We start from the raw sequence: 24,177 nt of genomic DNA on the forward strand, positions 1-24,177 counted from the left end.
GTTTAATGGTGTAACAATGGTTACAAAATGACACAGCCACGTTGTATAATGATGTAACAATGGTTGCAAAATGACACAGCCTAGTTGTGTAATGATGTAACAATGGTCGAAAAATGACACAGCCTTGTTGTGTACTGATGTAACAATGGTTGCAAAATGACACAGTCTCTTGGCGTAATGGTGTAACAATGGTTGCAAAATGACACACCCAAGTTGTTTAATGGTGTAACAATGGTTACAAAATGACACAGCCACGTTGTATAATGATGTAACAATGGTTGCAAAATGGCACAGCCTAGTTGTGTAATGGTGTAACAATGGTTGCAAAATGACACAGCCTAGTTGTGTAATGATGTAACAATGGTTGCAAAATGACACAGCCTAGTTGTGTAATTGTGTAACAATGGTTGCAAAATGACACAGCCTAGTTGTGTAATGATGTAACAATGGTTGCAAAATGACACAGCCTAGTTGTGTAATGATGTAACAATGGTTGCAAAATGGCACAGCTTAGTTGTGTAATGATGTAACAATGGTTGCAAAATGACACAGCCTAGTTGTGTAATGATGTAACAATGGTTGCAAAATGACACAGCCTCTTGGCGTAATGGTGTAACAATGGTTACAAAATGACACAGCCTAGTTGTGTAATGGTGTAACAATGGTTGCAAAATGACACAGCCTAGTTGTGTAATGATGTAACAATGGTTGCAAAATGACACAGCCTAGTTGTGTAATGATGTAACAATGGTTGCAAAATGACACAGCCTAGTTGTGTAATGGTGTAACAATGGTTGCAAAATGACACAGCCTAGTTGTGTAATGATGTAACAATGGTTGCAAAATGACACAGCCTAGTTGTGTAATGATGTAACAATGGTTGCAAAATGACACAGCCTAGTTGTGTAATGGTGTAACAATGGTTGCAAAATGAAACAGCCTAGTTGTGTAATGATGTAACAATGGTTGCAAAATGACACAGCCTAGTTGTGTAATGATGTAACAATGGTTGAAAAATGACACAGCCTTGTTGTGTACTGATGTAACAATGGTTGCAAAATGACACAGCCTAGTTGTGTAATGGTGTAACAATGTTTGCAAAATGACACAGCCTAGTTGTGTATTGGTGTAACAATGGTTGCAAAATGACACAGCCTAGTTGTGTAATGATGTAACAATGGTTGCAAAATGACACAGCCTAGTTGTGTAATGATGTAACAAAGGTTGGAAAATGACACAGCCTTGTTGTGTAATGATGTAACAATGGTTGCAAAATGACACAGCCTACTTGTGTAATGATGTAACAATGGTTGAAAAATGACACAGCCTAGTTGTGTAATGATGTAACAATGGTTGAAAAATGACACAGCCTTGTTGTGTAATGATGTAACAATGGTTGCAAAATGACACAGCCTAGTTGTGTAATGGTGTAACAATGGTTACAAAATGACACATCCTTGTTGTGTAATGATGTAACAATGGTTGCAAAATGACACAGCCTCTTGGCGTAATGGTGTAACAATGGTTACAAAATGACACAGCCTAGTTGTGTAATGGTGTAACAATGGTTGAGAAATGACACAGCCTAGTTGTGTAATGATGTAACAATGGTTGCAAAATGACACAGCCTAGTTGTGTAATGATGTAACAATGGTTGCAAAATGACACAGCCCAGTTGTGTAATGGTGTAACAATGGTTGCAAAATGACACAGCCTAGTTGTGTAATGATGTAACAATGGTTGCAAAATGACACAGCCTAGTTGTGTAATGATGTAACAATGGTTGCACAATGACACAGCCTAGTTGTGTAATGGTGTAACAATGGTTGCAAAATGACACAGCCTAGTTGTGTAATGATGTAACAATGGTTGCACAATGACACAGCCTAGTTGTGTAATGATGTAACAATGGTTGCAAAATGACACAGCCTCTTGGCGTAATGGTGTAACAATGGTTACAAAATGACACAGCCACGTTGTATAATGATGTAACAATGGTTGCAAAATGACACAGCCTAGTTGTGTACTGATGTAACAATGGTTGCAAAATGACACAGCCTAGTTGTGTAATGGTGTAACAATGGTTGCAAAATGACACAGCCTAGTTGTGTATTGGTGTAACAATGGTTGCAAAATGACACAGCCTAGTTGTGTAATGATGTAACAATGGTTGCAAAATGACACAGCCTAGTTGTGTAATGATGTAACAAAGGTTGGAAAATGACACAGCCTTGTTGTGTAATGATGTAACAATGGTTGCAAAATGACACAGCCTACTTGTGTAATGATGTAACAATGGTTGAAAAATGACACAGCCTAGTTGTGTAATGATGTAACAATGGTTGAAAAATGACACAGCCTTGTTGTGTAACGATGTAACAATGGTTGCAAAATGACACAGCCTAGTTGTGTAATGGTGTAACAATGGTTACAAAATGACACATCCTTGTTGTGTAATGATGTAACAATGGTTGCAAAATGACACAGCCTCTTGGCGTAATGGTGTAACAATGGTTACAAAATGACACAGCCTAGTTGTGTAATGGTGTAACAATGGTTGAAAAATGACACAGCCTAGTTGTGTAATGATGTAACAATGGTTGCAAAATGACACAGCCTAGTTATGTAATGATGTAACAATGGTTGCAAAATGACACAGCCTAGTTGTGTAATGGTGTAACAATGGTTGCAAAATGACACAGCCTAGTTGTGTAATGATGTAACAATGGTTGCAAAATGACACAGCCTAGTTGTGTAATGATGTAACAATGGTTGCACAATGACACAGCCTAGTTGTGTAATGGTGTAACAATGGTTGCAAAATGACACAGCCTAGTTGTGTAATGATGTAACAATGGTTGCAAAATGACACAGCCTTGTTGTGTACTGATGTAACAATGGTTGCAAAATGACACAGCCTCTTGGCGTAATGGTGTAACAATGGTTGCAAAATGACACACCCAAGTTGTTTAATGGTGTAACAATGGTTACAAAATGACACAGCCACGTTGTATAATGATGTAACAATGGTTGCAAAATGACACAGCCTAGTTGTGTAATGATGTAACAATGGTCGAAAAATGACACAGCCTTGTTGTGTACTGATGTAACAATGGTTGCAAAATGACACAGCCTCTTGGCGTAATGGTGTAACAATGGTTGCAAAATGACACACCCAAGTTGTTTAATGGTGTAACAATGGTTACAAAATGACACAGCCACGTTGTATAATGATGTAACAATGGTTGCAAAATGGCACAGCCTAGTTGTGTAATGGTGTAACAATGGTTGCAAAATGACACAGCCTAGTTGTGTAATGATGTAACAATGGTTGAAAAATGACACAGCCTTGTTGTGTAATGATGTAACAATGGTTGCAAAATGACACAGCCTAGTTGTGTAATTGTGTAACAATGGTTGCAAAATGACACATCCTTGTTGTGTAATGATGTAACAATGGTTGCAAAATGACACAGCCTCTTGGCGTAATGGTGTAACAATGGTTACAAAATGACACAGTCTAGTTGTGTAATGGTGTAACAATGGTTGAAAAATGACACAGCCTAGTTGTGTAATGATGTAACAATGGTTACAAAATGACACAGCCTAGTTGTGTAATGATGTAACAATGGTTGCAAAATGACACAGCCTAGTTGTGTAATGGTGTAACAATGGTTGCAAAATGACACAGCCTAGTTGTGTAATGATGTAACAATGGTTGCAAAATGACACAGCCTAGTTGTGTAATGATGTAACAATGGTTGCAAAATGACACAGCCTAGTTGTGTAATGGTGTAACAATGGTTGCAAAATGAAACAGCCTAGTTGTGTAATGATGTAACAATGGTTGCAAAATGACACAGCCTAGTTGTGTAATGATGTAACAATGGTTGAAAAATTACACAGCCTTGTTGTGTACTGATGTAACAATGGTTGCAAAATGACACAGCCTAGTTGTGTAATGGTGTAACAATGGTTGCAAAATGACACAGCCTAGTTGTGTATTGGTGTAACAATGGTTGCAAAATGACACAGCCTAGTTGTGTAATGATGTAACAATGGTTGCAAAATGACACAGCCTAGTTGTGTAATGATGTAATAAAGGTTGGAAAATGACACAGCCTTGTTGTGTAATGATGTAACAATGGTTGCAAAATGACACAGCCTACGTGTGTAATGATGTAACAATGGTTGAAAAATGACACAGCCTAGTTGTGTAATGATGTAACAATGGTTGAAAAATGACACAGCCTTGTTGTGTAATGATGTAACAATGGTTGCAAAATGACACAGCCTAGTTGTGTAATGGTGTAACAATGGTTACAAAATGACACATCCTTGTTGTGTAATGATGTAACAATGGTTGCAAAATGACACAGCCTCTTGGCGTAATGGTGTAACAATGGTTACAAAATGACACAGCCTAGTTGTGTAATGGTGTAACAATGGTTGAAAAATGACACAGCCTAGTTGTGTAATGATGTAACAATGGTTGCAAAATGACACAGCCTAGTTGTGTAATGATGTAACAATGGTTGCAAAATGACACAGCCTAGTTGTGTAATGGTGTAACAATGGTTGCAAAATGACACAGCCTAGTTGTGTAATGATGTAACAATGGTTGCAAAATGACACAGCCTTGTTGTGTAATAATGTAACAATGGTTGCAAAATGACACAGCCTAGTTGTGTAATGGTGTAACAATGGTTACAAAATGACACATCCTTGTTGTGTAATGATGTAACAATGGTTGCAAAATGACACAGCCTCTTGGTGTAATGGTGTAACAATGGTTACAAAATGACACAGCCTAGTTGTGTAATGGTGTAACAATGGTTGAAAAATGACACAGCCTAGTTGTGTAATGATGTAACAATGGTTGCAAAATGACACAGCCTAGTTGTGTAATGATGTAACAATGGTTGCAAAATGACACAGCCTAGTTGTGTAATGGTGTAACAATGGTTGCAAAATGACACAGCCTAGTTGTGTAATGATGTAACAATGGTTGCAAAATGACACAGCCTAGTTGTGTAATGATGTAACAATGGTTGCAAAATGACACAGCCTCTTGGCGTAATGGTGTAACAATGGTTAGAAAATGACACAGCCAAGTTGTATAATGGTGTAACAATGGTTACAAAATGACACAGCCACGTTGTATAATGGTGTAACAATGGTTACAAAATGACACAGCCACGTTTTGTAATGGTGTTACAATAGTTACAAAATGACACAGCCATGTTGTGTAATGGTGTAATAATGATTGAAAAATGACACAGCCTTGTTGTGTAATGATGTAACAATGGTTGCAAAATGACACAGCCTAGTTGTGTAATGATGTAAAAATGGTTGCAAAATGACACAGCCTAGTTGTGTAATGATGTAACAATGGTTGCAAAATGACACAGCCTAGTTGTGTAATGATGTAACAATGGTTGCAAAATGACACAGCCTAGTTGTGTAATGATGTAACAATGGTTGCAAAATGACACAGCCTAGTTGTGTAATGATGTAACAATGGTTGAAAAATTACACAGCCTTGTTGTGTAATGGTGTAACAATGGTTACACAATGACAAGCCACATTGTGTAATGGTGTAACAATGGTTACAAAATGACACAGCCATGTTGTGTAATGGTGTAACAATGGTTGTAAAAAGACACAGCCTAGTTGTGTAATGATGTAACAATGGTTGCAAAATGACACAGCCTAGTTGTGTAATGATGTAACAATGGTTGCAAAATGACACAGCCCAGTTGTGTAATGGTGTAACAATGGTTGCAAAATGACACAGCCTAGTTGTGTAATGATGTAACAATGGTTGCAAAATGACACAGCCTAGTTGTGTAATGATGTAACAATGGTTGAAAAATGACACAGCCTTGTTGTGTAATGATGTAACAATGGTTGCAAAATGACACAGCCTTGTTGTGTAATGATGTAACAATGGTTGAAAAATGACACAGCCTTGTTGTGTAATGATGTAACAATGGTTGCAAAATGACACAGCCTAGTTGTGTAATGGTGTAACAATGGTTACAAAATGACACATCTTTGTTGTGTGATGATGTAACAATGGTTGCAAAATGACACAGCCTCTTGGCGTAATGGTGTAACAATGGTTAGAAAATGACACAGCCAAGTTGTATAATGGTGTAACAATGGTTACAAAATGACACAGCCACGTTGTATAATGGTGTAACAATGGTTACAAAATGACACAGCCACGTTGTGTAATGGTGTTACAATGGTTACAAAATGACACAGCCATGTTGTGTAATGGTGTAATAATGATTGAAAAATGACACAGCCTTGTTGTGTAATGATGTAACAATGGTTGCAAAATGACACAGCCTAGTTGTGTAATGATGTAAAAATGGTTGCAAAATGACACAGCCTAGTTGTGTAATGATGTAACAATGGTTGCAAAATGACACAGCCTAGTTGTGTAATGATGTAACAATGGTTGCAAAATGACACAGCCTAGTTGTGTAATGATGTAACAATGGTTGGAAAATGACACAGCCTAGTTGTGTAATGATGTAACAATGGTTGAAAAATCACACAGCCTTGTTGTGTAATGGTGTAACAATGGTTACACAATGACAAGCCACATTGTGTAATGGTGTAACAATGGTTACAAAATGACACAGCCATGTTGTGTAATGGTGTAACAATGGTTGCAAAATGACACAGCCTAGTTGTGTAATGATGTAACAATGGTTGCAAAATGACACAGCCTCTTGGCGTAATGGTGTAACAATGGTTACAAAATGACACAGCCTAGTTGTGTAATGGTGTAACAATGGTTGAAAAATGACACAGCCTAGTTGTGTAATGATGTAACAATGGTTGCAAAATGACACAGCCTAGTTGTGTAATGATGTAACAATGGTTGCAAAATGACACAGCCTAGTTGTGTAATGGTGTAACAATGGTTGCAAAATGACACAGCCTAGTTGTGTAATGATGTAACAATGGTTGCAAAATGACACAGCCTAGTTGTGTAATGATGTAACAATGGTTGCAAAATGACACAGCCTAGTTGTGTAATGGTGTAACAATGGTTGCAAAATGACACAGCCTAGTTGTGTAATGATGTAACAATGGTTGCAAAATGACACAGCCTAGTTGTGTAATGATGTAACAATGGTTGAAAAATGACACAGCCTTGTTGTGTACTGATGTAACAATGGTTGCAAAATGACACAGCCTAGTTGTGTAATGATGTAACAATGGTTGAAAAATGACACAGCCTTGTTGAGTAATGATGTAACAATGGTTGCAAAATGACACAGCCTAGTTGTGTAATGGTGTAACAATGGTTACAAAATGACACATCCTTGTTGTGTAATGATGTAACAATGGTTGCAAAATGACACAGACTCTTGGCGTAATGGTGTAACAATGGTTACAAAATGACACAGCCAAGTTGTATAATGGTGTAACAATGGTTACAAAATGACACAGCCACGTTCTATAATGGTGTAGCAATGGTTACAAAATGACACAGCCACGTTGTGTAATGGTGTAACAATGGTTACAAAATGACACAGCCATGTTGTGTAATGGTGTAACAATGATTGAAAAATGACACAGCCTTGTTGTGTAATGATGTAACAATGGTTGCAAAATGACACAGCCTAGTTGTGTAATGATGTAACAATGGTTGCAAAATGACACAGCCTAGTTGTTTAATGATGTAACAATGGTTGCAAAATGACACAGCCTAGTTGTGTAATGGTATAACAATGGTTGCAAAATGACACAGCCTAGTTGTGTAATGATGTAACAATGGTTGCAAAATGACACAGCCTCTTGGCGTAATGGTGTAACAATGGTTGCAAAATGACACAGCCAAGTTGTATAATGGTGTAACAATGGTTACAAAATGGCACAGCCACGTTGTATAATGGTGTAACAATGGTTACAAAATGACACAGCCACGTTGTGTAATGGTGTAACAATGGTTACAAAATCACACAGCCTAGTTGTGTAATGATGTAACAATGGTTGCAAAATGACACAGCCACGTTGTGTAATGGTGTAACAATTGTTGCAAAATGACACAGCCTAGTTGTGTAATGGTGTAACAATGGTTGCAAAATGACACAGCCTAGTTGTGTATTGATGTAACAATGGTTGCAAAATGACACAGCCTAGTTGTGTAATGATGTAACAATGGTTGCAAAATGACACAGCCTAGTTGTGTAATGATGTAACAAAGGTTGGAAAATGACACAGCCTTGTTGTGTAATGATGTAACAATGGTTGCAAAATCACACAGCCTACTTGTGTAATGATGTAACAATGGTTGAAAAATGACACAGCCTAGTTGTGTAATGATGTAACAATGGTTGAAAAATGACACAGCCTTGTTGTGTAATGATGTAACAATGGTTGCAAAATGACACAGCCTAGTTGTGTAATGATGTAACAATGGTTGCAAAATGACACAGCCTAGTTGTGTAATGGTGTAACAATGGTTGCAAAATGAAACAGCCTAGTTGTGTAATGATGTAACAATGGTTGCAAAATGACACAGCCTAGTTGTGTAATGATGTAACAATGGTTGAAAAATGACACAGCCTTGTTGTGTACTGATGTAACAATGGTTGCAAAATGACACAGCCTAGTTGTGTAATGGTGTAACAATGGTTGCAAAATGACACAGCCTAGTTGTGTAATGATGTAACAATGGTTGCAAAATGACACAGCTTAGTTGTGTAATGGTGTAACAATGGTTGCAAAATGACACAGCCTAGTTGTGTAATGATGTAACAATGGTTGCAAAATGACACAGCCTAGTTGTGTAATGATGTAACAAAGGTTGGAAAATGACACAGCCTTGTTGTGTAATGATGTAACAATGGTTGCAAAATGACACAGCCTAGTTGTGTAATGATGTAACAAAGGTTGAAAAATGACACAGCCTAGTTGTGTAATGATGTAACAATGGTTGAAAAATGACACAGCCTTGTTGTGTAATGATGTAACAATGGTTGCAAAATGACACAGCCTAGTTGTGTAATGGTGTAACAATGGTTACAAAATGACACATCCTTGTTGTGTAATGATGTAACAATGGTTGCAAAATGACACAGCCTCTTGGCGTAATGGTGTAACAATGGTTACAAAATGACACAGCCTAGTTGTGTAATGGTGTAACAATGGTTGAAAAATGACACAGCCTAGTTGTGTAATGATGTAACAATGGTTGCAAAATGACACAGCCTAGTTGTGTAATGATATAACAATGGTTGCAAAATGACACAGCCTAGTTGTGTAATGGTGTAACAATGGTTGCAAAATGACACAGCCTAGTTGTGTAATGATGTAACAATGGTTGCAAAATGACACAGCCTAGTTGTGTAATGATGTAACAATGGTTGCACAATGACACAGCCTAGTTGTGTAATGGTGTTACAATGGTTGCAAAATGACACAGCCTAGTTGTGTAATGATGTAACAATGGTTGCAAAATGACACAGCCTAGTTGTGTAATGATGTAACAATGGTTGAAAAATGACACAGCCTTGTTGTGTACTGATGTAACAATGGTTGCAAAATGACACAGCCACGTTGTGTAATGGTGTAACAATTGTTGCAAAATGACACAGCCTAGTTGTGTAATGATGTAACAATGGTTGCAAAATGACACAGCCTAGTTGTGTAATGGTGTAACAATGGTTGCAAAATGACACAGCCTAGTTGTGTAATGATGTAACAATGGTTGCAAAATGACACAGCTTAGTTGTGTAATGGTGTAACAATGGTTGCAAAATGACACAGCCTAGTTGTGTAATGATGTAACAATGGTTGCAAAATGACACAGCCTAGTTGTGTAATGATGTAACAATGGTTGAAAAATGACACAGCCTTGTTGTGTACTGATGTAACAAAGGTTGGAAAATGACACAGCCTTGTTGTGTAATGATGTAACAATGGTTGCAAAATGACACAGCCTACTTGTGTAATGATGTAACAATGGTTGAAAAATGACACAGCCTAGTTGTGTAATGATGTAACAATGGTTGAAAAATGACACAGCCTTGTTGTGTAATGATGTAACAATGGTTGCAAAATGACACAGCCTAGTTGTGTAATGGTGTAACAATGGTTACAAAATGACACATCCTTGTTGTGTAATGATGCAACAATGGTTGCAAAATGACACAGCCTCTTGGCGTAATGGTGTAACAATGGTTACAAAATGACACAGCCTAGTTGTGTAATGGTGTAACAATGGTTGAAAAATGACACAGCCTAGTTGTGTAATGATGTAACAATGGTTGCAAAATGACACAGCCTAGTTGTGTAATGATGTAACAATGGTTGAAAAATGACACAGCCTAGTTGTGTAATGATGTAACAATGGTTGAAAAATGACACAGCCTTGTTGTGTAATGATGTAACAATGGTTGCAAAATGACACAGCCTAGTTGTGTAATGGTGTAACAATGGTTACAAAATGACACATCCTTGTTGTGTAATGATGCAACAATGGTTGCAAAATGACACAGCCTCTTGGCGTAATGGTGTAACAATGGTTACAAAATGACACAGCCTAGTTGTGTAGTGGTGTAGCAATGGTTGAAAAATGACACAGCCTAGTTGTGTAATGATGTAACAATGGTTGCAAAATGACACAGCCTAGTTGTGTAATGATGTAACAATGGTTGCAAAATGACACAGCCTAGTTGTGTAATGGTGTAACAATGGTTGCAAAATGACACAGCCTAGTTGTGTAATGATGTAACAGTGGTTGCAAAATGACACAGCCTAGTTGTGTAATGATGTAACAATGGTTGCAAAATGACACAGCCTAGTTGTGTAATGGTGTAACAATGGTTGCAAAATGACACAGCCTAGTTGTGTAATGATGTAACAATGGTTGAAAAATGACACAGCCTTGTTGTGTAATGATGTAACAATGGTTGCAAAATGACACAGCCTAGTTGTGTAATGGTGTAACAATGGTTGCAAAATGACACATCCTTGTTGTGTAATGATGTAACAATGGTTGCAAAATGACACAGCCTCTTGGCGTAATGGTGTAACAATGGTTACAAAATGACACAGCCTAGTTGTGTAATGGTGTAACAATGGTTGCAAAATGACACAGCCTAGTTGTGTAATGATGTAACAATGGTTGCAAAATGACACAGCCTAGTTGTGTAATGATGTAACAATGGTTGCAAAATGACACAGCCTAGTTGTGTAATGGTGTAACAATGGTTGCAAAATGACACAGCCTAGTTGTGTAATGATGTAACAATGGTTGCAAAATGACACAGCCTAGTTGTGTAATGATGTAACAATGGTTGCAAAATGACACAGCCTAGTTGTGTAATGGTGTAACAATGGTTGCAAAATGAAACAGCCTAGTTGTGTAATGATGTAACAATGGTTGCAAAATGACACAGCCTAGTTGTGTAATGATGTAACAATGGTTGAAAAATGACACAGCCTTGTTGTGTACTGATGTAACAATGGTTGCAAAATGACACAGCCTAGTTGTGTAATGGTGTAACAATGGTTGCAAAATGACACAGCCTAGTTGTGTATTGGTGTAACAATGGTTGCAAAATGACACAGCCTAGTTGTGTAATGATGTAACAATGGTTGCAAAATGACACAGCCTAGTTGTGTAATGATGTAACAAAGGTTGGAAAATGACACAGCCTTGTTGTGTAATGATGTAACAATGGTTGCAAAATGACACAGCCTACTTGTGTAATGATGTAACAATGGTTGAAAAATGACACAGCCTAGTTGTGTAATGATGTAACAATGGTTGAAAAATGACGCAGCCTTGTTGTGTAATGATGTAACAATGGTTGCAAAATGACACAGCCTAGTTGTGTAATGGTGTAACAATGGTTACAAAATGACACATCCTTGTTGTGTAATGATGTAACAATGGTTGCAAAATGACACAGCCTCTTGGCGTAATGGTGTAACAATGGTTACAAAATGACACAGCCTAGTTGTGTAATGGTGTAACAATGGTTGAGAAATGACACAGCCTAGTTGTGTAATGATGTAACAATGGTTGCAAAATGACATAGGCTAGTTGTGTAATGATGTAACAATGGTTGCAAAATGACACAGCCCAGTTGTGTAATGGTGTAACAATGGTTGCAAAATGACACAGCCTAGTTGTGTAATGATGTAACAATGGTTGCAAAATGACACAGCCTAGTTGTGTAATGATGTAACAATGGTTGCACAATGACACAGCCTAGTTGTGTAATGGTGTAACAATGGTTGCAAAATGACACAGCCTAGTTGTGTAATGATGTAACAATGGTTGCACAATGACACAGCCTAGTTGTGTAATGATGTAACAATGGTTGCAAAATGACACAGCCTCTTGGCGTAATGGTGTAACAATGGTTGCAAAATGACACACCCAAGTTGTTTAATGGTGTAACAATGGTTACAAAATGACACAGCCACGTTGTATAATGATGTAACAATGGTTGCAAAATGACACAGCCTAGTTGTGTAATGATGTAACAATGGTTGAAAAATGACACAGCCTTGTTGTGCACTGATGTAACAATGGTTGCAAAATGACACAGCCTCTTGGCGTAATGGTGTAACAATGGTTGCAAAATGACACACCCAAGTTGTTTAATGGTGTAACAATGGTTACAAAATGACACAGCCACGTTGTATAATGATGTAACAATGGTTGCAAAATGGCACAGCCTAGTTGTGTAATGGTGTAACAATGGTTGCAAAATGACACAGCCTAGTTGTGTAATGATGTAACAATGGTTGAAAAATGACACAGCCTTGTTGTGTAATGATGTAACAATGGTTGCAAAATGACACAGCCTAGTTGTGTAATTGTGTAACAATGGTTGCAAAATGACACATCCTTGTTGTGTAATGATGTAACAATGGTTGCAAAATGACACAGGCTCTTGGCGTAATGGTGTAACAATGGTTACAAAATGACACAGCCTAGTTGTGTAATGGTGTAACAATGGTTGAAAAATGACACAGCCTAGTTGTGTAATGATGTAACAATGGTTGCAAAATGACACAGCCTAGTTGTGTAATGATGTAACAATGGTTGCAAAATGACACAGCCTAGTTGTGTAATGGTGTAACAATGGTTGCAAAATGACACAGCCTAGTTGTGTAATGATGTAACAATGGTTGCAAAATTACACAGCCTAGTTGTGTAATGGTGTAACAATGGTTGCAAAATGAAACAGCCTAGTTGTGTAATGATGTAACAATGGTTGCAAAATGACACAGCCTAGTTGTGTAATGATGTAACAATGGTTGAAAAATGACACAGCCTTGTTGTGTACTGATGTAACAATGGTTGCAAAATGACACAGCCTAGTTGTGTAATGGTGTAACAATGGTTGCAAAATGACACAGCCTAGTTGTGTATTGGTGTAAAAATGGTTGCAAAATGACACAGCCTAGTTGTGTAATGATGTAACAATGGTTGCAAAATGACACAGCCTCGTTGTGTAATGATGTAACAATGGTTGCAAAATGACACAGCCTAGTTGTGTAATGATGTAACAATGGTTGAAAAATGACACAGCCTTGTTGTGTACTGATGTAACAATGGTTGCAAAATGACACAGCCTAGTTGTGTAATGGTGTAACAATGGTTGCAAAATGACACAGCCTAGTTGTGTATTGGTGTAAAAATGGTTGCAAAATGACACAGCCTAGTTGTGTAATGATGTAACAATGGTTGCAAAATGACACAGCCTAGTTGTGTAATGGTGTAACAATGGTTGCAAAATGACACAGCCTAGTTGTGTAATGGTGTAACAATGGTTGCAAAATGACACAGCCTAGTTGTGTAATGGTGTAACAATGGTTGCAAAATGAAACAGCCTAGTTGTGTATTGGTGTAACAATGGTTGCAAAATGACACAGCCTAGTTGTGTAATGATGTAACAATGGCTGCAAAATGACACAGCCTAGTTGTGTAATGATGTAACAGAGGTTGGAAAATGACACAGCCTTGTTGTGTAATGATGTAACAATGGTTGCAAAATGACACAGCCTACTTGTGTAATGATGTAACAATGGTTGAAAAATGACACAGCCTAGTTGTGTAATGATGTAACAATGGTTGAAAAATGACACAGCCTTGTTGTGTAATGATGTAACAATGGTTGCAAAATGACACAGCCTAGTTGTGTAATGGTGTAACAATGGTTACAAAATGACACATCCTTGTTGTGTAATGATGTAACAATGGTTGCAAAATGACACAGCCTCTTGGCGTAATGGTGTAACAATGGTTACAAAATGACTCAGCCTAGTTGTGTAATGGTGTAACAATGGTTGAAAAATGACACATCCTAGTTGTGTAATGATGTAACAATGGTTGCAAAATGACACAGCCTAGTTGTGTAATGATGTAACAATGGTTGAAAAATGACACAGCCTAGTTGTGTAATGATGTAACAATGGTTGAAAAATGACACAGCCTTGTTGTGTAATGATGTAACAATGGTTGCAAAATGACACAGCCTAGTTGTGTAATGATGTAACAATGGTTGCAAAATGACACAGCCTAGTTGTGTAATGGTGTAACAATGGTTGCAAAATGAAACAGCCTAGTTGTGTAATGATGTAACAATGGTTGCAAAATGACACAGCCTAGTTGTGTAATGATGTAACAATGGTTGAAAAATGACACAGCCTTGTTGTGTACTGATGTAACAATGGTTGCAAAATGACACAGCCTAGTTGTGTAATGGTGTAACAATGGTTGCAAAATGACACAGCCTAGTTGTGTATTGGTGTAACAATGGTTGCAAAATGACACAGCCTAGTTGTGTAATGATGTAACAATGGTTGCAAAATGACACAGCCTAGTTGTGTAATGATGTAACAAAGGTTGGAAAATGACACAGCCTTGTTGTGTAATGATGTAACAATGGTTGCAAAATGACACAGCCTACTTGTGTAATGATGTAACAATGGTTGAAAAATGACACAGCCTAGTTGTGTAATGATGTAACAATGGTTGAAAAATGACGCAGCCTTGTTGTGTAATGATGTAACAATGGTTGCAAAATGACACAGCCTAGTTGTGTAATGGTGTAACAATGGTTACAAAATGACACATCCTTGTTGTGTAATGATGTAACAATGGTTGCAAAATGACACAGCCTCTTGGCGTAATGGTGTAACAATGGTTACAAAATGACACAGCCTAGTTGTGTAATGGTGTAACAATGGTTGAGAAATGACACAGCCTAGTTGTGTAATGATGTAACAATGGTTGCAAAATGACACAGCCTAGTTGTGTCATGATGTAACAATGGTTGCAAAATGACACAGCCCAGTTGTGTAATGGTGTAACAATGGTTGCAAAATGACACAGCCTAGTTGTGTAATGATGTAACAATGGTTGCAAAATGACACAGCCTAGTTGTGTAATGATGTAACAATGGTTGCACAATGACACAGCCTAGTTGTGTAATGTTGTAACAATGGTTGCAAAATGACACAGCCTAGTTGTGTAATGATGTAACAATGGTTGCACAATGACACAGCCTAGTTGTGTAATGATGTAACAATGGTTGCAAAATGACACAGCCTCTTGGCGTAATGGTGTAACAATGGTTGCAAAATGACACACCCAAGTTGTTTAATGGTGTAACAATGGTTACAAAATGACACAGCCACGTTGTATAATGATGTAACAATGGTTGCAAAATGACACAGCCTAGTTGTGTAATGATGTAACAATGGTTGAAAAATGACACAGCCTTGTTGTGTACTGATGTAACAATGGTTGCAAAATGACACAGCCTCTTGGCGTAATGGTGTAACAATGGTTGCAAAATGACACACCCAAGTTGTTTAATGGTGTAACAATGGTTACAAAATGACACAGCCACGTTGTATAATGATGTAACAATGGTTGCAAAATGGCACAGCCTAGTTGTGTAATGGTGTAACAATGGTTGCAAAATGACACAGCCTAGTTGTGTAATGATGTAACAATGGTTGAAAAATGACACAGCCTTGTTGTGTAATGATGTAACAATGGTTGCAAAATGACACAGCCTAGTTGTGTAATTGTGTAACAATGGTTGCAAAATGACACATCCTTGTTGTGTAATGATGTAACAATGGTTGCAAAATGACACAGCCTCTTGGCGTAATGGTGTAACAATGGTTACAAAATGACACAGCCTAGTTGTGTAATGGTGTAACAATGGTTGAAAAATGACACAGCCTAGTTGTGTAATGATGTAACAATGGTTGCAAAATGACACAGCCTAGTTGTGTAATGATGTAACAATGGTTGCAAAATGACACAGCCTAGTTGTGTAATGGTGTAACAATGGTTGCAAAATGACACAGCCTAGTTGTGTAATGATGTAACAATGGTTGCAAAATTACACAGCCTAGTTGTGTAATGATGTAACAATGGTTGCAAAATGACACAGCCTAGTTGTGTAATGGTGTAACAATGGTTGCAAAATGAAACAGCCTAGTTGTGTAATGATGTAACAATGGTTGCAAAATGACACAGCCTAGTTGTGTAATGATGTAACAATGGTTGAAAAATGACACAGCCTTGTTGTGTACTGATGTAACAATGGTTGCAAAATGACACAGCCTAGTTGTGTAATGGTGTAACAATGGTTGCAAAATGACACAGCCTAGTTGTGTATTGGTGTAAAAATGGTTGCAAAATGACACAGCCTAGTTGTGTAATGATGTAACAATGGTTGCAAAATGACACAGCCTCGTTGTGTAATGATGTAACAAAGGTTGGAAAATGACACAGCCTTGTTGTGTAATGATGTAACAATGGTTGCAAAATGACACAGCCTACTTGTGTAATGATGTAACAATGGTTGAAAAATGACACAGCCTAGTTGTGTAATGATGTAACAATGGTTGAAAAATGACACAGCCTTGTTGTGTAATGATGTAACAATGGTTGCAAAATGACACAGCCTAGTTGTGTAATGGTGTAACAATGGTTACAAAATGACACATCCTTGTTGTGTAATGATGTAACAATGGTTGCAAAATGACACAGCCTCTTGGCGTAATGGTGTAACAATGGTTACAAAATGACACAGCCTAGTTGTGTAATGGTGTAACAATGGTTAAAAAATGACACAGCCTAGTTGTGTAATGATGTAACAATGGTTGCAAAATGACACAGCCTAGTTGTGTAATGATGTAACAATGGTTGCAAAATGACACAGCCTAGTTGTGTAATGGTGTAACAATGGTTGCAAAATGACACAGCCTAGTTGTGTAATGATGTAACAATGGTTGCAAAATGACACAGCCTTGTTGTGTAATGATGTAACAATGGTTGCAAAATGACACAGCCTAGTTGTGTAATGGTGTAACAATGGTTACAAAATGACACATCCTTGTTGTGTAATGATGTAACAATGGTTGCAAAATGACACAGCCTCTTGGCGTAATGGTGTAACAATGGTTACAAAATGACACAGCCTAGTTGTGTAATGGTGTAACAATGGTTGAAAAATGACACAGCCTTGTTGTGTAATGATGTAATAATGGTTGCAAAATGACACAGCCTAGTTGTGTAATGATGTAACAATGGTTGCAAAATGACACAGCCTAGTTGTGTAATGGTGTAACAATGGTTGCAAAATGACACAGCCTAGTTGTGTAATGATGTAACAATGGTTGCAAAATGACACAGCCTAGTTGTGTGATGATGTAACAATGGTTGCAAAATGACACAGCCTCTTGGCGTAATGGTGTAACAATGGTTAGAAAATGACACAGCCAAGTTGTATAATGGTGTAACAATGGTTACAAAATGACACAGCCACGTTGTATAATGGTGTAACAATGGTTACAGAATGACACAGCCACGTTGTGTAATGGTGTTACAATATTAACAAAATGACACAGCCATGTTGTGTAATGGTGTAATAATGATTGAAAAATGACACAGCCTTGTTGTGTAATGATGTAACAATGGTTGCAAAATGACACAGCCTAGTTGTGTAATGATGTAAAAATGGTTGCAAAATGACACAGCCTAGTTGTGTAATGATGTAACAATGGTTGCAAAATGACACAGCCTAGTTGTGTAATGATGTAACAATGGTTGCAAAATGACACAGCCTAGTTGTGTACTGATGTAAAAATGGTTGCAAAATGACACAGCCTAGTTGTGTAATGGTGTAACAATGGTTGCAAAATGACACAGCTAAGTTGTGTATTGGTGTAACAATGGTTGCAAAATGACACAGCCTAGTTGTGTAATGATGTAACAATGGTTGCAAAATGACACAGCCTAGTTGTGTAATGATGTAACAAAGGTTGGAAAATGACACAGCCTTGTTGTGTAATGATGTAACAATGGTTGCAAAATGACACAGCCTACTTGTGTAATGATGTAACAAAGGTTGAAAAATGACACAGCCTAGTTGTGTAATGATGTAACAATGGTTGAAAAATGACACAGCCTTGTTGTGTAATGATGTAACAATGGTTGCAAAATGACACAGCCTAGTTGTGTAATGGTGTAACAATGGTTACAAAATGACACATCCTTGTTGTGTAATGATGTAACAATGGTTGCAAAATGACACAGCCTCTTGGCGTAATGGTGTAACAATGGTTACAAAATGACACAGCCTAGTTGTGTAATGGTGTAACAATGGTTGAAAAATGACACAGCCTTGTTGTGTACTGATGTAACAATGGTTGCAAAATGACACAGCCTAGTTGTGTAATGGTGTAACAATGGTTGCAAAATGACACAGCCTAGTTGTGTATTGGTGTAAAAATGGTTGCAAAATGACACAGCCTAGTTGTGTAATGATGTAACAATGGTTGCAAAATGACACAGCCTCGTTGTGTAATGATGTAACAAAGGTTGGAAAATGACACAGCCTTGTTGTGTAATGATGTAACAATGGTTGCAAAATGACACAGCCTACTTGTGTAATGATGTAACAATGGTTGAAAAATGACACAGCCTAGTTGTGTAATGATGTAACAATGGTTGAAAAATGACACAGCCTTGTTGTGTAATGATGTAACAATGGTTGCAAAATGACACAGCCTAGTTGTGTAATGGTGTAACAATGGTTACAAAATGACACATCCTTGTTGTGTAATGATGTAACAATGGTTGCAAAATGACACAGCCTCTTGGCGTAATGGTGTAACAATGGTTACAAAATGACACAGCCTAGTTGTGTAATGGTGTAACAATGGTTAAAAAATGACACAGCCTAGTTGTGTAATGATGTAACAATGGTTGCAAAATGACACAGCCTAGTTGTGTAATGATGTAACAATGGTTGCAAAATGACACAGCCTAGTTGTGTAATGGTGTAACAATGGTTGCAAAATGACACAGCCTAGTTGTGTAATGATGTAACAATGGTTGCAAAATGACACAGCCTTGTTGTGTAATGATGTAACAATGGTTGCAAAATGACACAGCCTAGTTGTGTAATGGTGTAACAATGGTTACAAAATGACACATCCTTGTTGTGTAATGATGTAACAATGGTTGCAAAATGACACAGCCTCTTGGCGTAATGGTGTAACAATGGTTACAAAATGACACAGCCTAGTCGTGTAATGGTGTAACAATGGTTGAAAAATGACACAGCCTTGTTGTGTAATGATGTAATAATGGTTGCAAAATGACACAGCCTAGTTGTGTAATGATGTAACAATGGTTGCAAAATGACACAGCCTAGTTGTGTAATGGTGTAACAATGGTTGCAAAATGACACAGCCTAGTTGTGTAATGATGTAACAATGGTTGCAAAATGACACAGCCTAGTTGTGTGATGATGTAACAATGGTTGCAAAATGACACAGCCTCTTGGCGTAATGGTGTAACAATGGTTAGAAAATGACACAGCCAAGTTGTATAATGGTGTAACAATGGTTACAAAATGACACAGCCACGTTGTATAATGGTGTAACAATGGTTACAGAATGACACAGCCACGTTGTGTAATGGTGTTACAATAGTTACAAAATGACACAGCCATGTTGTGTAATGGTGTAATAATGATTGAAAAATGACACAGCCTTGTTGTGTAATGATGTAACAATGGTTGCAAAATGACACAGCCTAGTTGTGTAATGATGTAAAAATGGTTGCAAAATGACACAGCCTAGTTGTGTAATGATGTAACAATGGTTGCAAAATGACACAGCCTAGTTGTGTAATGATGTAACAATGGTTGCAAAATGACACAGCCTAGTTGTGTACTGATGTAAAAATGGTTGCAAAATGACACAGCCTAGTTGTGTAATGGTGTAACAATGGTTGCAAAATGACACAGCTAAGTTGTGTATTGGTGTAACAATGGTTGCAAAATGACACAGCCTAGTTGTGTAATGATGTAACAATGGTTGCAAAATGACACAGCCTAGTTGTGTAATGATGTAACAAAGGTTGGAAAATGACACAGCCTTGTTGTGTAATGATGTAACAATGGTTGCAAAATGACACAGCCTACTTGTGTAATGATGTAACAAAGGTTGAAAAATGACACAGCCTAGTTGTGTAATGATGTAACAATGGTTGAAAAATGACACAGCCTTGTTGTGTAATGATGTAACAATGGTTGCAAAATGACACAGCCTAGTTGTGTAATGGTGTAACAATGGTTACAAAATGACACATCCTTGTTGTGTAATGATGTAACAATGGTTGCAAAATGACACAGCCTCTTGGCGTAATGGTGTAACAATGGTTACAAAATGACACAGCCTAGTTGTGTAATGGTGTAACAATGGTTGAAAAATGACACAGCCTAGTTGTGTAATGATGTAACAATGGTTGCAAAATGACACAGCCTAGTTGTGTAATGATGTAACAATGGTTGCAAAATGACACAGCCTAGTTGTGTAATGGTGTAACAATGGTTGCAAAATGACACAGCCTAGTTGTGTAATGATGTAACAATGGTTGCAAAATGACACAGCCTAGTTGTGTAAATATGTAACAATGGTTGCACAATGACACAGCCTAGTTGTGTAATGGTGTAACAATGGTTGCAAAATGACACAGCCTAGTTGTGTAATGATGTAACAATGGTTGCAAAATGACACAGCCTAGTTGTGTAATGATGTAACAATGGTTGAAAAATGACACAGCGTTGTTGTGTACTGATGTAACAATGGTTGCAAAATGACACAGCCTCTTGGCGTAATGGTGTAACAATGGTTGCAAAATGACACACCCAAGTTGTTTAATGGTGTAACAATGGTTACAAAATGACACAGCCACGTTGTATAATGATGTAACAATGGTTGCAAAATGACACAGCCTAGTTGTGTAATGATGTAACAATGGTTGAAAAATGACACAGCCTTGTTGTGTACTGATGTAACAATGGTTGCAAAATGACACAGCCTCTTGGCGTAATGGTGTAACAATGGTTGCAAAATGACACACCCAAGTTGTTTAATGGTGTAACAATGGTTACAAAATGACACAGCCACGTTGTATAATGATGTAACAATGGTTGCAAAATGGCACAGCCTAGTTGTGTAATGGTGTAACAATGGTTGCAAAATGACACAGCCTAGTTGTGTAATGATGTAACAATGGTTGAAAAATGACACAGCCTTGTTGTGTAATGATGTAACAATGGTTGCAAAATGACACAGCCTAGTTGTGTAATGGTGTAACAATGGTTGCAAAATGACACATCCTTGTTGTGTAATGATGTAACAATGGTTGCAAAATGACACAGCCTCTTGGCGTAATGGTGTAACAATGGTTACAAAATGACACAGCCTAGTTGTGTAATGGTGTAACAATGGTTGAAAAATGACACAGCCTAGTTGTGTAATGATGTAATAATGGTTGCAAAATGACACAGCCTAGTTGTGTAATGATGTAACAATGGTTGCAAAATGACACAGCCTAGTTGTGTAATGGTGTAACAATGGTTGCAAAATGACACCGCCTAGTTGTGTAATGATGTAACAATGGTTGCAAAATGACACAGCCTAGTTGTGTAATGATGTAACAATGGTTGCAAAATGACACAGCCTAGTTGTGTAATGGTTTAACAATGGTTGCAAAATGAAACAGCCTAGTTGTGTAATGATGTAACAATGGTTGCAAAATGACACAGCCTAGTTGTGTAATGATGTAACAATGGTTGAAAAATGACAAAGCCTTGTTGTGTACTGATGTAACAATGGTTGCAAAATGACACAGCCTAGTTGTGTAATGGTGTAACAATGGTTGCAAAATGAAACAGCCTAGTTGTGTATTGGTGTAACAATGGTTGCAAAATGACACAGCCTAGTGGTGTAATGATGTAACAATGGCTGCAAAATGACACAGCCTAGTTGTGTAATGATGTAACAGAGGTTGGAAAATGACACAGCCTTGTTGTGTAATGATGTAACAATGGTTGCAAAATGACACAGCCTACTTGTGTAATGATGTAACAATGGTTGAAAAATGACACAGCCTAGTTGTGTAATGATGTAACAATGGTTGAAAAATGACACAGCCTTGTTGTGTAATGATGTAACAATGGTTGCAAAATGACACAGCCTAGTTGTGTAATGGTGTAACAATGGTTACAAAATGACACATCCTTGTTGTGTAATGATGTAACAATGGTTGCAAAATGACACAGCCTCTTGGCGTAATGGTGTAACAATGGTTACAAAATGACTCAGCCTAGTTGTGTAATGGTGTAACAATGGTTGAAAAATGACACATCCTAGTTGTGTAATGATGTAACAATGGTTGCAAAATGACACAGCCTAGTTGTGTAATGATGTAACAATGGTTGAAAAATGACACAGCCTAGTTGTGTAATGATGTAACAATGGTTGAAAAATGACACAGCCTTGTTGTGTAATGATGTAACAATGGTTGCAAAATGACACAGCCTAGTTGTGTAATGGTGTAACAATGGTTACAAAATGACACATCCTTGTTGTGTAATGATGCAACAATGGTTGCAAAATGACACAGCCTCTTGGCGTAATGGTGTAACAATGGTTACAAAATGACACAGCCTAGTTGTGTAATGGTGTAACAATGGTTGAAAAATCACACAGCCTAGTTGTGTAATGATGTAACAATGGTTGCAAAATGACACAGCCTAGTTGTGTAATGGTGTAACAATGGTTGCAAAATGACACCGCCTAGTTGTGTAATGATGTAACAATGGTTGCAAAATGACACAGCCTAGTTGTGTAATGATGTAACAATGGTTGCAAAATGACACAGCCTAGTTGTGTAATGGTTTAACAATGGTTGCAAAATGAAACAGCCTAGTTGTGTAATGATGTAACAATGGTTGCAAAATGACACAGCCTAGTTGTGTAATGATGTAACAATGGTTGAAAAATGACAAAGCCTTGTTGTGTACTGATGTAACAATGGTTGCAAAATGACACAGCCTAGTTGTGTAATGGTGTAACAATGGTTGCAAAATGAAACAGCCTAGTTGTGTATTGGTGTAACAATGGTTGCAAAATGACACAGCCTAGTGGTGTAATGATGTAACAATGGCTGCAAAATGACACAGCCTAGTTGTGTAATGATGTAACAGAGGTTGGAAAATGACACAGCCTTGTTGTGTAATGATGTAACAATGGTTGCAAAATGACACAGCCTCTTGGCGTAATGGTGTAACAATGGTTGCAAAATGACACACCCAAGTTGTTTAATGGTGTAACAATGGTTACAAAATGACACAGCCACGTTGTATAATGATGTAACAATGGTTGCAAAATGGCACAGCCTAGTTGTGTAATGGTGTAACAATGGTTGCAAAATGACACAGCCTAGTTGTGTAATGATGTAACAATGGTTGAAAAATGACACAGCCTTGTTGTGTAATGATGTAACAATGGTTGCAAAATGACACAGCCTAGTTGTGTAATGGTGTAACAATGGTTGCAAAATGACACATCCTTGTTGTGTAATGATGTAACAATGGTTGCAAAATGACACAGCCTCTTGGCGTAATGGTGTAACAATGGTTACAAAATGACACAGCCTAGTTGTGTAATGGTGTAACAATGGTTGAAAAATGACACAGCCTAGTTGTGTAATGATGTAATAATGGTTGCAAAATGACACAGCCTAGTTGTGTAATGATGTAACAATGGTTGCAAAATGACACAGCCTAGTTGTGTAATGGTGTA

This window comes from Lissotriton vulgaris, unplaced genomic scaffold (assembly GCF_964263255.1).
Source record: "Lissotriton vulgaris unplaced genomic scaffold, aLisVul1.2 SCAFFOLD_627, whole genome shotgun sequence".
Lineage (NCBI taxonomy): Eukaryota > Metazoa > Chordata > Amphibia > Caudata > Salamandridae > Lissotriton > Lissotriton vulgaris.